Here is a 13298-nt window from a genome sequence, read left to right as displayed (position 1 = left end):
TAAAATCTGTTGTAAGCCTTTAACTATAAGATGAAAGCCATTAATTGCATTTGCTCTAGAAATTTTGAATCATAGTTCTTTGGTTATTTGGGTACATGCTTATAATGCATACCAAAAATGACTTCTTAATAGCTATGTGCAACTGTGTTGTATACATTGATCACTGATGGTATCTTACAAATGATCTACCTGAATCTGAGGATCTGTTCATGGTATTTCAGTAGTACTAGAAAATACTACCCTTTTTTGCATATGTTTTTCTTTACTGATAGATCCTGATAAACTCTGCCCTCAAGTATGAACATTAACTCCTCCAGTTAATGTATTATATATATTTACTAGCTAATACTCTTATAAATCTCACAAGGTTATGATTAGCTAAGACTAATAACAAAAATTCCTTCCTTTGTAAATATTTTAATTTTGCCTATTCAATCACACACACAAAAAATTTGTTCAATACCTAAAATAGATTTCTCTATTTTTTTAATTAAACCTTTGTGATATAAAATAAATCTGTTGTTTGATTTCTTCTCTTTATTACAAGGATTTTTATCCTAAGCAGATGTCATTGGGGCCTTGAAACCCCTGAATTGCTAGCAAAACTGGATATGTAATTATTTGTCTTTCTGGAGAGAGCTCTTGTTAAAATCTTAAGTGGTCTGTGATCCAAAAAGTGTAAGAGCCATGGACTTATTGAAGATGGGCTATGAATTGTAAACATAAATTTGAAATAATAGTTGTGAAACTAATTGTTTAAAGCATCCTAAAAACAATGTTAAAAGAAAAATCTATGACGAAAACTGGAAAATGTCTGCATTTGTAGTAGTGAACTTGAACCTTGAATGGTTTAGAGCAGGTAAGCCATTACTGGTAGCAGAGGGATATAAGGGTGAATTCTGTCCCAAAAAAGACAGATTTTAGTCATTTAGTACTTTTTCCTATGAATAATTTCTATTTTGCCCTGTTAACAGAAACCCAAAATGGTATGTTGTTTTGTATTAAATGGTTGAGCTCATTATTTAATATAACAGAAGATCAGACTTGTTTTTATATTTTGAGGGATTATGTTTGTTTCATGTGGTTGAAAGAATGAATAAAACTGTATGACACAGGGACTGCTAAAGCTAAGGAACCAATTTGTTGGGGACATTCCATGCAGATTTCCAAAATGTATTTTGCCTTAGTATTAAAGAAAGAAAAAAAGTTTTAAGAAATTATTCCATTATAACTAGGATTAATATATTTAATAGCCATTTTCATTACAAAAGGAAAGGTGATATAATGTGTTGTATTACTGAGACTTCTTTTAACCAATGTCTTTGGTAGGTAGCAAGGCATAATTGATTTTTCTCTTAGCAGATTTAAAATACTTGTTAAAGACCTTGTTTCTTTTTTCACTACAGCTTAATCTCTAATTTGACAGTGCCAAATTTTTAATGTAATCTTTATTTAATTTGGGACTGGGAGCCTTTTCATTTCTTACCTGTCAAAACTGCAACTAGAATCTTCATTTTACTCCTTTAAATTGTTGGCAAGGTAAATGGGCATGGAGAACTTGTATTTTTTCCTGGAATTCTGTTTCACCAGAGGAAAATCCTGTATCAGGACAGAATAGTTAATGTACAGGGTTCATGCCCCCTATTTAAGTGAATAGAAACTTTTTTTTATTTATCAGATTATAAAGATTGCTTTTAAGGAGGGTTTTTTTTTTAATGGATTGACAGGTTTTTTATAGGAGGAAATAGTTTTATGTAGGAAAATGAAAATTTTATGATTAATTATAATTTCTCTTTTAAAGAATTTGTCAAGTATATAATTTAAAAGATTATGTTAAAACATCAGCAATATTGATTTGCATACTTTATATGAAATCTTGAAGCATTGAGAAAAAGGTTGCTACATTTTAATGGTTTTTTATTGTCAATATATAGACATAACTTTTTATAACAGTTTTATGTAAAGAGTAACAACGTGACTGAAATGAACAAGGTACTGGCATAATTCTTAGAGAATTATAAATGTCTCAGATCTAGTACTCTAGTTGATTACAATTAATCAGTCACTGTTATAAATATTAAAGTCTATCCTTATTTTCCTCAAAATGACCTTATATGTTGGAAAAAGTTTACTTTTTCTAGCCTTATAGTTAATGAAATTGAAATTTTTATCACCTGTATCTATAAAATTAGGAAAATAGAAAATTGGAGCAAAAATCTGTTACTTTAAAAAGTTAGTTGGGCATGTTTGGTAAATTGATAGATTACCACTGTCAAGCTGTATCAGTAAATCTAGATCTGTTGTCAGATATTGCTTTATGCAAGAATTAGTGTAAAATTGAAAAAATACAGTGTTGAAAGTTGTCATTGTTGGGGTCTTTATGATATTGGATCCATGTACAGTTTTGAATTAAAAATGCACAACAAAATCATTTCTATTATTTTTGAAAGATCTAACATTAACTTTGATAGTTTTGCATTATTTAAGTGTTTTAGTGTATGTGAAATGTTTATTTGGTTCATTTATTTTCAGATGTTAATAATATTTATTAAATATTTATGCATTGTTTAAATATTTGGAGTATATTTGAAATAAATTCTCCAGATTTTTACATGAGGGTTTATTTAAGTGCTCAAAATGATTGCTTCACAACTGACCTCTAAAAAATAAAATACTAATAAAATATTATTGTTTTCATGTTTGTTAAGTACTAGCCAAATTTACCTGCAAATCATTCATGTTAAAATTATACGAGATTGACATATAATTAAGAGTAAGGTAGTTTCAGGAGGTGTACATCTACCACCAAACCAGAGAAAGGAAGAGAAATCTTTTTTTTTTTTTTAATGCTATTTATTTGAGAGAGAGAGCACAAGCTCTCTTGTGCATTTTTTATTTTTATTTTATTTTTAAGATTTTATTTATTTATTTGACAGAGGGAGAGATCACAAGTAGGCAGAGAGGCAGGCCCAGAGAGGGGAGGAAGCAGGCTCCCTGCGGAGCAGAGAGCCCAATGCGGGGCTCGATTCCAGGACCCTGGGACCCTGACCTGAGCCAAAGGCAAAGGCTTTAACCCACTGAGCCACCCAGGCGCCCCTTATTTTTATTTTAATTCCAGTATCGTTAACATAGCAATGTTATATTAGCTTCAGGTGTATAATCAGGTGATTCAGCAATTCTGTGTATCAACCAGTGCTCATCAACATAAGTGTACTCTTAATCCCCTTCAACTCTTTGACCCATCCCTCCATCCACCTCCCCTCTAACCATCTGTTTGTTCTCTAGAGTTAAGAGTTGTTTTTTGGTTTGTATCTTTTTTTTCCTTTGTTCGTTTGTTTTGTTTATTAAATTTCACACAGGAGTGAAATTATATGGTATTTGTCTTTCTCTGAGTGATTTATTTCGCTTAGCATTTTACTCTAGATTTATCCATGTTGTTGCAAGTGGCAAGATTTCCTTTTTTGTGAATGAATAATATTCCATTGTATATATGTACCACCTCTTCTTTATCCATTCTTCTATGGGTTACTTCAGTAATTTGGGCTACTTCAGTAATTTAGCTATTGTAAGTAATCCCGCAATAAACAAGGGTGCATTTTTCCTTTCAGACTAATGTTTTTGTATACTTTGTGTAAATATGCAAGAGTGCAATTAACTGCATTATATGGTAATTCTATTTTTAATTTTTTGAGGAACCTCCATACTGTTTTACACAGTGGCTGCATCAGTTTGCATTTTCACCAAGAGTACAGAAGCGTTCCTTTTTCTCCAAATCCTCGCCAACACTTGTGTTTTTGAAAGTCTTGGTTTTAGAACCAAGATTTCTGTCTCAAGTGACTAGATGTTTCCTTTTATATTTTCTTCTAGTTCAAAGGGGGAAATTATCCAAGTAGTTCAATTTAAAGTGGTAATAAAAAAGTATACTCCTGTGGGTAGAAGAAATTTAAATCTAGTATTTCAGTAGTGAGGTGTGAGTTGAAGCAAAAATTGGAGGGTTTATCTGAAGAAATCTGACCCTGTAAGTCAGGAAATGGAAATTATTACAAAAGCAGAAAGAAACAATTCTGGCTTTTAAAAATGATAAAACCATTTCAAAATAACACTTTCACAGATTTTTGAACATTTTTATTTATTAGGTTAATAATTTCTGACAAAAGGAAAAATGGAGGTTTTGTATTTTTTTTTTGTCCTTTATTTCTTTCTAGTCCTCTAAAGAAAAAAAATTTTCTTTTAAGTTTTTAATTTTAAGTAATCTCTAAACCCAGTGTGGGGCTCAAACCTACAAACCTGAGAGAGTTACAAGTTCTACTGACTAAACCAGCCAGGGACCCCCAAGCATTTTTTTTTTTAATGCTGATCAGGGGCATCTGGGTTGCTGAGCTGGTTGAGCCTCTGGTTCTTGATTTTGGCTCAGGTCATGATCTCATGGTCATGGGATCGAGCTCCATGTTGGGCTCTGAGTCTGCTTGTCCCTCTCTCTCCTCTCTGCCTTCCCCCCACCCCCTGCTCGTGCTCTCAAATAAATAAACTCTTTTTTTAAAAAAAAAAAGTGGATCAGATATTGCCTGAACTAAGAGACTGGCATAGATGGGTCATGATGTATATATAGTCAGAGGTACGCTAAGGCTAACATTTTGCAGATTGTAAGCATTGCTTTATTAGTGATTACCTTTTAAACCACCAATTTCTAATAAAATGAAATTGGAGGAGAGGTAAGTTAAAGACCTTCAAAGGAAACAGGGTCTACAATAGAATGTCAGCATTGGAAAAGGAAAAGAAGAAATCGATTCTAGAGATTATGAAGTTGAATTACAAGGACAATTGGTTGCTACAGGAAGCAAGGACATGAGCTTTTGAGTGTAAACGATTGTAGAAAATGGGGGGGGGAGAGTAGCTTTGAAAGAGGCAATTTTAATCAGAAGATGGTAGTATGAGTGTGAAAAGGGACTTGTTTCCAAATTTATTTTCTTAAGTAATTGAGACTTGAGCACAGGAGGAGGTGAATTCTGGATCTTCCTCTGTCGCCATCTTGAACTAGAACTTCTTGTGGCTTTAATTTGCATTTTCCTAATGGTCACTGATGTTGAACACCTATTCTTCCTCTGATACCATGTTCCCATTGCTTTTGAGAAGGTAGTATCCTGTGGGCTCTCTTGGAAAACATGTTCAGATAGCATATTCTCAGTTTTATGTAGTAAGCCCATTCTAATAGTGTGATCTTTCTTTTTGACGCATGCCTCATATTCTGCCAAGGTAGTTCTAGCATCTCCACCCTCATTTTCTGTAGGCAACCATTGTGTCATTGCTTTAAGGAACCATCCGACTTGTGTAGAAACTTGGCTTTAGGTGACCTTCCCAGAATGCCCACTAGCTATATATTCTGCTTCCTGGGTCCAGCATCTATAAGATTCATTCCTGAAGGTGTTTTCACAGTCTCTGCTGGTACATTAAACCTAGTTTTCTAATGTTCTCCATGAGCAAGATTTTCCCTCCCCACACAGGTTTGTTATATCTCCACTTGGGGTGTGCTGAGACTGACCATGTTATTGGCCTGGAAGCAATGAGTGGAGGCTATATGGACCCCTGAGGCATTAGTCACCCCTAGAAAGCTGAAGTTACATTGAAGCAGAAACAGAGCTGATAAACTAGGCATAAACAGAGCTGATAAACTAGGCATAAACTAGGAAGCAGATAACAGAGTTACTGAATTTACTGTGTTCTAGAATGATACAAGTTTACGTTTCTTAGGCCCAGCAAAATTATTACCAAAACTTTTTTTTTTTTTTTTTTTTTTTACAATGAAAGAATGTCCTGATTCTGATCTTAAATTGTATGGTCCACCCTAGTGATAGAGAAGAGGGTAAGGAAGCCAGTTTTGTAGTGGGAAGAATAAGAAGGGAAGCATAAATGGAAGAAGAAAAAGCAAGGTCATGTTGGTAATGATGCACGAGCATGAAGAGTCACAAATAATGATGATGTGAACCTAACCCTTTACTAGAGGTATTTTACTGTGTCTGGACCTCTGCTCTGTTGAGAGTCCTAACATAATTTTGTGAGGCTCCTTTCTCTCCTACTTCTACCCTACTTAACTCTGATAGTGCAGCTTCTCTTATTCAAAGTAGACAAAGCAAATCTCTGTTCGTGACCAAGAGAAAAGTTCAGCAAGCATTGTCATACCACAAATGCTGACCTAAAGGATGTAAGTTAATATATTTCAGACTTTTGTCTCTGATCTGCCAGATATTCCTTATGTAGACTTAATTGCCAGATTAATGCCCTGAAGTGAAAGTAAACAGTGCAAGTAAATTTAATAAGCACTAAGTATTGTGGGGATAACTCCAGTAAAAAAACATTTCAGGGTTTTACCCTCCAGTTTTCTCAATCAGGCTTATAGATAGATAAAGTGGAATGACAGAGAAGTGGGCTACAGATAGGACAATACTGTAAGCATTTAATTCTGTACTGAATGATTTAGAGATCATAAGAATTATAAGATTACATTACAAAAATATATATATCCTCCTTATTATATGGGTGAATCTAGGAAAATCTTTGATTCTTACATTGATTCAACAAATTTTTTGATCATCTTTTCTACAAAATGTGCACTGGAAAGAATAAAAGTGTTTTGATATGTCTTTCTCCTTTAGAGTTTCATAATTTTCCAGGCAAAGAAAGTGCAATGAAAGAACTAAGAAGACAAAGATTAATTGTGTTTAGGAGAAGGCTCTGGAGGGGAGGGTGTATCTTTTACATGCCTGCTTCATCCCTTTCTGAAGGCACGTGTCGTGTTCAGTGCCCCAGACTTAGCAAGGTAACTCTAGCTTTTTTTTTTTTTTTTTTAAGCTTAAGTAGTCATGTTTCTGGCCACTTCATCTTGTCATACTAAAGCTGGTGGTGCTAGAGGAGTGAGCCCCTGACTGAATGACAGCCAATAAATAGATAAGCTATCCAATAGGAGGGTTGGCATGAAAACTTTGGTAATGATAGGGAATGAGAATTTCTGGACTAAGAATCAAATTGACATGAGACAGATTAACAGGAGAAAATCAAATTTAATAGGCATATGTAAGGGGAATCCGGATAGGCATGGAAATTCCAAAGACAGGCAAAATGAAGTATATATGTCATTCTGAACTGAGAAAGGGGTAGCGGTCTGGGATTTTAGAGGAAAGGAATGCATTTCATAGCGCAAAAAGAAGACCAGAAGTTTGGTAATTAGATGTTTGCCCTACCATACAGATGGGGCACTCAGATAAAATTTACCTCTGTTAATAACCCTTATTCTGGGAAAGACTCCCAATTTCGATTTTTCTGTGTGGTTAAGGGAGGGACAAATATTTGTCTTGTGCCCACAGAGTCTCAAGGTCCTTAAGCTCAAAATAATCTGCATACCAAAGTGGCACATCCAGGGGGTAGCGGGGGCACTCTCCCAAACCCTTTCAATAAGAATGATGATGCCTGGACCACTCAGAGTTGTTTTTTTTTTTTTTAAAGATTTTATTTATTTGTCAGAGAGAGAGGGAGAGAGAGCGAGCACAGGCAGACAGAATGGCAGGCAGAGGCAGAGGGAGAAGCAGGCTCCCTGCTGAGCAAGGAGCCGATGCGGGACTCAATCCCAGGACGCTGGGATCACGACCTGAGCCGAAGGCAGCTGCTTAACCAACTGAGCCACCCAGGCGTCCCCCACTCAGAGTTTTTTAGGAGGTTATGGGAAGACAGACAAAGCATGTGTTGGTAGTGGAAGGAGGGTCAGACATACACAGTGAGACAGACTGAGTTGCTGGCAATAGATTAATAACAGTAGGGATCAATGAACTGCTCCTGAGAAATGGGGATAATGTTGGTGGCTAACTCAAATAGAGCCATATTAGTTCCTGAACAACTTTTGGGCTCCCAGACTACATTCCAGATATAAGACCTAGCTATATTACAATTCCTGATCATTGCCTGGTAATTGGCTTGAGATTCCACAGTTCCTAATTTCTACAAGATTCATTATGCTTTCCAAACTTCTCCCTCTAGCCCGTTTCAGAAAAAGCAAGGCATAATTTACATAGAGTAAAGTATACAAATCAATTTCAGTGGTATTCAATAACTGTTCCAATATAGTTTTGTTCCCTCGTCTCTTCTTTTGTGCTATTATTGTTATACAAACTATATCTTTATATATTATAAGCCCATCAACATGGTTTCATAATTATTACTTTGTCTAATTGTCTTAATCACACAGGAGAAGGAAGGATTATAAACAAAAATACATTTATACAATATTTCATATTTACCTATGTAGTTACCTTTACTGGTACTCTAATTCTTCACATGAATTCATTTGTTTGTTTGTTTTTCTTGAGATTTTATTTTTAAGTAATTTCTACACCCAACATGGGGCTCGAACTCACAATCCTGAGATCGAGTCGCATGCCGACTGAGCCAGTCACCCCCTTGATATGATATTTAAATTGAGACTTGAAAGGTAAGGAGGCCGCTTAATGGGAGGTGAATGTGAGAGAGAAGAGGATTTAGGGCTCTCTTGGCAGGGCGGGCAGTAAGTTAAAAGGCTCAGAGGCAAAGGGATGAACTTGCCATGTGTGAAGAACAGTGAGATCAATGTACTTTGTGCTTGAGGCAAAATGAATGAAGGTGGAGGGTAGGAAAGAAGAGCTTGAGAGATCAGCAGGTCCTCAATTGTGTAGCATCCTGTGTATGAGCCTCAGGAGTTTTGACATTACTTGAAGCATAAAGGAAAGCCATTCAAGGAGAAGTAATAAACTGAAAGTCTGTAGTCTCAGCCTGAGGACATATTCTATACCCAGTACAGTGTTTTCCTAACAATTTAAATTTCAAAACAGGGCAATTGCATATAAAAGTTGGAATTTGGGGGCGCCTGGGTGGCTCAGTGGGTTGGGCCTCCGCTTTTGGCTCAGGTCATGGTCTGAGGGTCCTGGGATGGGCCCTGCATCGGTCTCTCTGCTCAGTGGGGAGCCTACTTCCCCCTCTTTCTCTGCCTGCTTGTGATCTCTCTGTCAAATAAATAAATAAAATCTTTTTAAAAAATTTGGAATTTGCAGCTTTTCTTGAAAAAAGCTTAAGATGGGACACCTGAGTGGCTCAGTCAGTTAAGCGTCTGCCTTTGGCTCACGTCATGATTCCAGGGTCCTGGGATCAAGTCCCACTTCAGGCTCCTTGCTAAGCAAGGAGCCTGCTTCTCCCTTTGCCTGCCTCTCCCCATGCTTGTGCTCTCTCTCTCTCTCTCTGACAAATAAAATCTTTAAAAAAAAATAAAAGCTGAAGATCTCTCCATATTGGGCTCCAACTGTTTGGTGAAGTTTGGGTGTAATGCAATGGTGAGGTTTTACCAGGCAAATGCAAAGGAGGCAGAGGGGGGTTGGAGTAGCAGCTATTTTTAAGGGAGTGATTATAATGCTAAACCAGAGAGTCCTAGCTGGATAGGGTAGAAATTGAAGACTAGATGGGGCTGATGGTGGATGGACATGGTTCAGTGGAGTGATCATCCTGGGTTCAAACACTTATTGCCATAAGGGGTATTTTCACAAGTGAACCAGAAGAACAAGAGATTAGGGTGGAATAGGGCAGTGTTAGGGCTGTGATCGCAGATGTGGCAATTTCTGGCAAGGGCAAGACCCAGAGTATAACCATGGGAGGGAATGGCTGACTTGGGGTAGAGGAAAAAGTCACTGGGCATGAGATAGTCAACCACTTGAGAAATCAGAATAATAGGAACTGAACTGAAGAGAAAGACTTTAAGTCAGATGTTAGTCTTCAGGAACACCTGGGTGGCTCAGTCGGTTAAGCGTCTACCTCCAGCTCTGGTCATGATCACAGAGTCCTGGGATCGAGTCCTGCATCAGGCTCTGCTTCATGGGGAGCCTGCTTCTGCCTCTCCCTCTCCCTGCTGCTCCTCCTGCTTGTTCCCTCTCTCTCTGACTAAAAAAAAAAAAAAAAAAAAAGATGCTAGTCTTCAGTGAACAAGAGAGTGTGACCAGGAGATCACAAGATGACAGTCTTTTTTCTTTTTTCTTTCTTTCTTTTTTTTTTTAAAGATTTTATTTATCCATTCGACAGACAGAGATCACAAGCAGACAGAGAGGCAGGCAGAGAGAGAGAGAGGAAAGCAGGCTCCCCGCTCAGCAGAGAGCCCGTTGTGGGACTCGATCCCAGGACCCTGAGATCATGACCTGAGCCGAAGGCAGCGGCTTAACCCACTGAGCCACCCAGGCGCCCCTCTTTCTTTTTTTTTTTAAGAGAGAGAGTGAGAGAGCAAGCATGAGCAGGGGAAAGGGGAGAAGCAGACACTCCCCAACCCCCTCCAAGCAGGGAGCTAATGCGGGGCTCCATCCCAGGACCCTGGAATCATGACCTGATCTGAAGGCAGTCGCCCAACCGAGCCACCCAGGTGCCCCACAAGATGACAGTCTTGATCACTCCTGACAGTCCTGAAGAGAGTAGGGGGGCAGTAGGTATTAGTTTGGACAGCAAGGAAATGAATGAGCTTTACTTCCTGGTCCTGAAGGATAGGTGCTTTAGTCATCTCAGGCTGCTATAGCAAATTACCATAGCTTGGGCAGCTTAAACAACAGACATTTATTTCTTACAGTTTTTTATGCTGATGAAGTTCAAGATTAAGGTGCTGGTGGGTTGGGTCCCTGCTGAGATACTCCTCTTCCTGGCAGACTGCCATCTTCTCTCTCAGAGAGAGAGAGATCTGGTCTTTATTCCTCTCTCATAAGGACATTAATATCAGAGGGGCTCCACTTTCATGACCTTATCTAAACCTTAATAACCCCCAAAGACCTCACCTTCTAATACCATCACATCAAGGGTTAGAATGTCATACAGGAATTTTGAAGTAACACAGGCATTTAGTCTGTAACACAATAGAATGGTTGACTTTGACTGGAAACCAATGCTAGAAACTGAGGTGTTTCTGTGAGGGAGGTGTCCATTAAATATTCTTTTTTTTTTTTTTTTTCCTTTGGATTCTGGGGACATTCACAATAATATTCAGCTCATTTGTTTTTGTTTTTAAAGATTTATCCACTATTTTAAAAAAATATTTTATTTATATATTTTGGAGAGGTGGGGAGGGTTAGAGGGAAAGAATCTCAAGCAGATTCCCTGCTGAGTACAAAGCCTGACAGGGGGCTCAATCTTATGACCCTGAGATCATGATCTGAGCCGAAATCAAGAGTCAGATGTTTAACTGACTGAGCCACCCAAGCACTCCTATCTATCTATTATCTATCTGCCTTATCTCTCTATCTCTATTATCTATCTATTTTAAGTAGGTGCCATACCTGGCATGGAGCCCAGCATGGGGCTTGAACTCACAACCCTGAAATCAAGACCTGAGCTAAGACTGGTATGGGAAATCTGTGTTCTAAGGTGGCCGACCAATCCAACAGGTGATCCCAGTCCTGGCCCCAGAGCCATTTCGGGTTTTCCTCCCCTGTCCCTGCCAGCAGTGGGCCCAAGAGTGGCACAGATACATAAGTAAAAGTGTATAAACTACCCCCTTTGTTTGTGCTCAGCGCTCAGACCTTGGGAGATTACTCCCCTCTGAGCTCACTTGTGTTGAATAAACCTCCGATCTCCAAGGTCTCTTGAGTGCCACTTGGTTCTTCTGCCAGGATCCAGTTCAGGTTCTGTAACAAGATCAAGAGTCAGATGCTTAACTGACTAAGCCACAGAGGCGCCCCAAGTTAATTTTTTTTAAATTACCATTCCATATAGTTAATATCAAATCTTTAATGAAAGTCTAATACAGTCTCAGTCTTTGTGTTCATGGTATTGTGGGAAATTGAGGGGTGGGCAATGAACCTAAGTGTGGCTTTCGTGCATACCTCTCTAGTCATATAAGCAACATATCCATTGAGTTCTCAATGGTCACCAGCATCAAAAGGGGCAGGGGTCCTTGGTGAAGCTACCCCAAGAAAATGTTAAATTTCTCAATCTGCAGAAATCCTGGGGCAGGAGCTACCCTTCCCACATCAATGGTTAGTGGGATGATGCTGAAATATCGAGAAGGACACTTTGAGATATCTGGAGGATTCAGAAACACCAGGTGGCTGATAATCTAGGGTATAGAAAAGAAGACCTTGGGGTAGAAAGTAGGGAAAATGAACAGAGCACTGTCTTTGACTTGAAGAATGAGAGAGAACAGAAAGAACATTGAAACAGCAAAGGAAGACTTGGGAACAGAATTGCCCCTGAAGAAATCTTATTTTTTTCTACTTATTAACTAAAGCTATTCAAAATCTCTTAATATACAGAAACTTTGTTTTTATCTGAAATAGTAATTAGGGACTTAGATAGTATATCTTTTTAGCTGGATTTTCCCCAATATTATTTGTGTGCCCCCTCACTGGAGATTTATAGGGATTTATGTGTGCTAGCTGATTGCCTTTGTGGGAGGCAGTGTTGTGGTTAAGTGCACAGACTGAGCCAACTGGCTGAGTAGAATCCCCGCACAATGGCCCAGCTCACCACTTCTTGGCTGGGTGACCTTAGCTACTGGCTTACTCACTCCACATACTTACTCTTTAAAATTGGGCTTAATAATAGTGTCTGTCTAATAAAGTTGCTGTGAGGATCAAAGGAGTTAATACATGAAAACTATTTAGAATGGTGCCTGGCACATAGTTAGATCTAAATCTTAGCTGTTACTTATTTTCTATTAGATGTAGTACTGAGGCACTACATTCCTTGAAGGTACTACTCAGTGTGTGTTAGGAATCCAGCGTATTTCATTTTGACTTCTAAGGTAATAAATGTGCATAAGGTAAAAAAAATTTTCAACGGTATACTTGCACAGTCCAATATCATAGCCACTAACCACACGTGAATATTAAAATATTTCCATCATTGCAAAATGTTCTATTAGAGCTGGTAGATAGTTAAACCTCCCAACCATTCCTACCCGAATCCCTCTCCCCAGGGGCAATCACTGTTGTAGGTTCCTTGCATAGCTTTTCATGGTACACACACACACACACACACACAATTTTTTACACAAATGTTACCATATCATTACATTGTCCTGCATCTAAATGTTGTTTAAAAATATACTAATTTATACTACTAGTAATATCTTAAATATACTAACATAGCTTTCTACATTTAATCAGTTAACAGTTCGACAATTTAGAACACGTGATATTAGGGTTACAAAGCAACCGTGCAAACTTGAATGCAAGATTCAAATATATTAAGCATCTTGTTGTATTTGGGAACAAGGGGAAGTACTCCTTCAATTTCCTTTCTGCATTGCAGATGCG

The sequence above is a fragment of the Lutra lutra genome, chromosome 1, assembly GCF_902655055.1.
Source record: "Lutra lutra chromosome 1, mLutLut1.2, whole genome shotgun sequence".
Taxonomy (NCBI): Eukaryota; Metazoa; Chordata; class Mammalia; order Carnivora; family Mustelidae; genus Lutra; species Lutra lutra.
Note: the sequence above shows the minus strand (reverse complement) of the source record.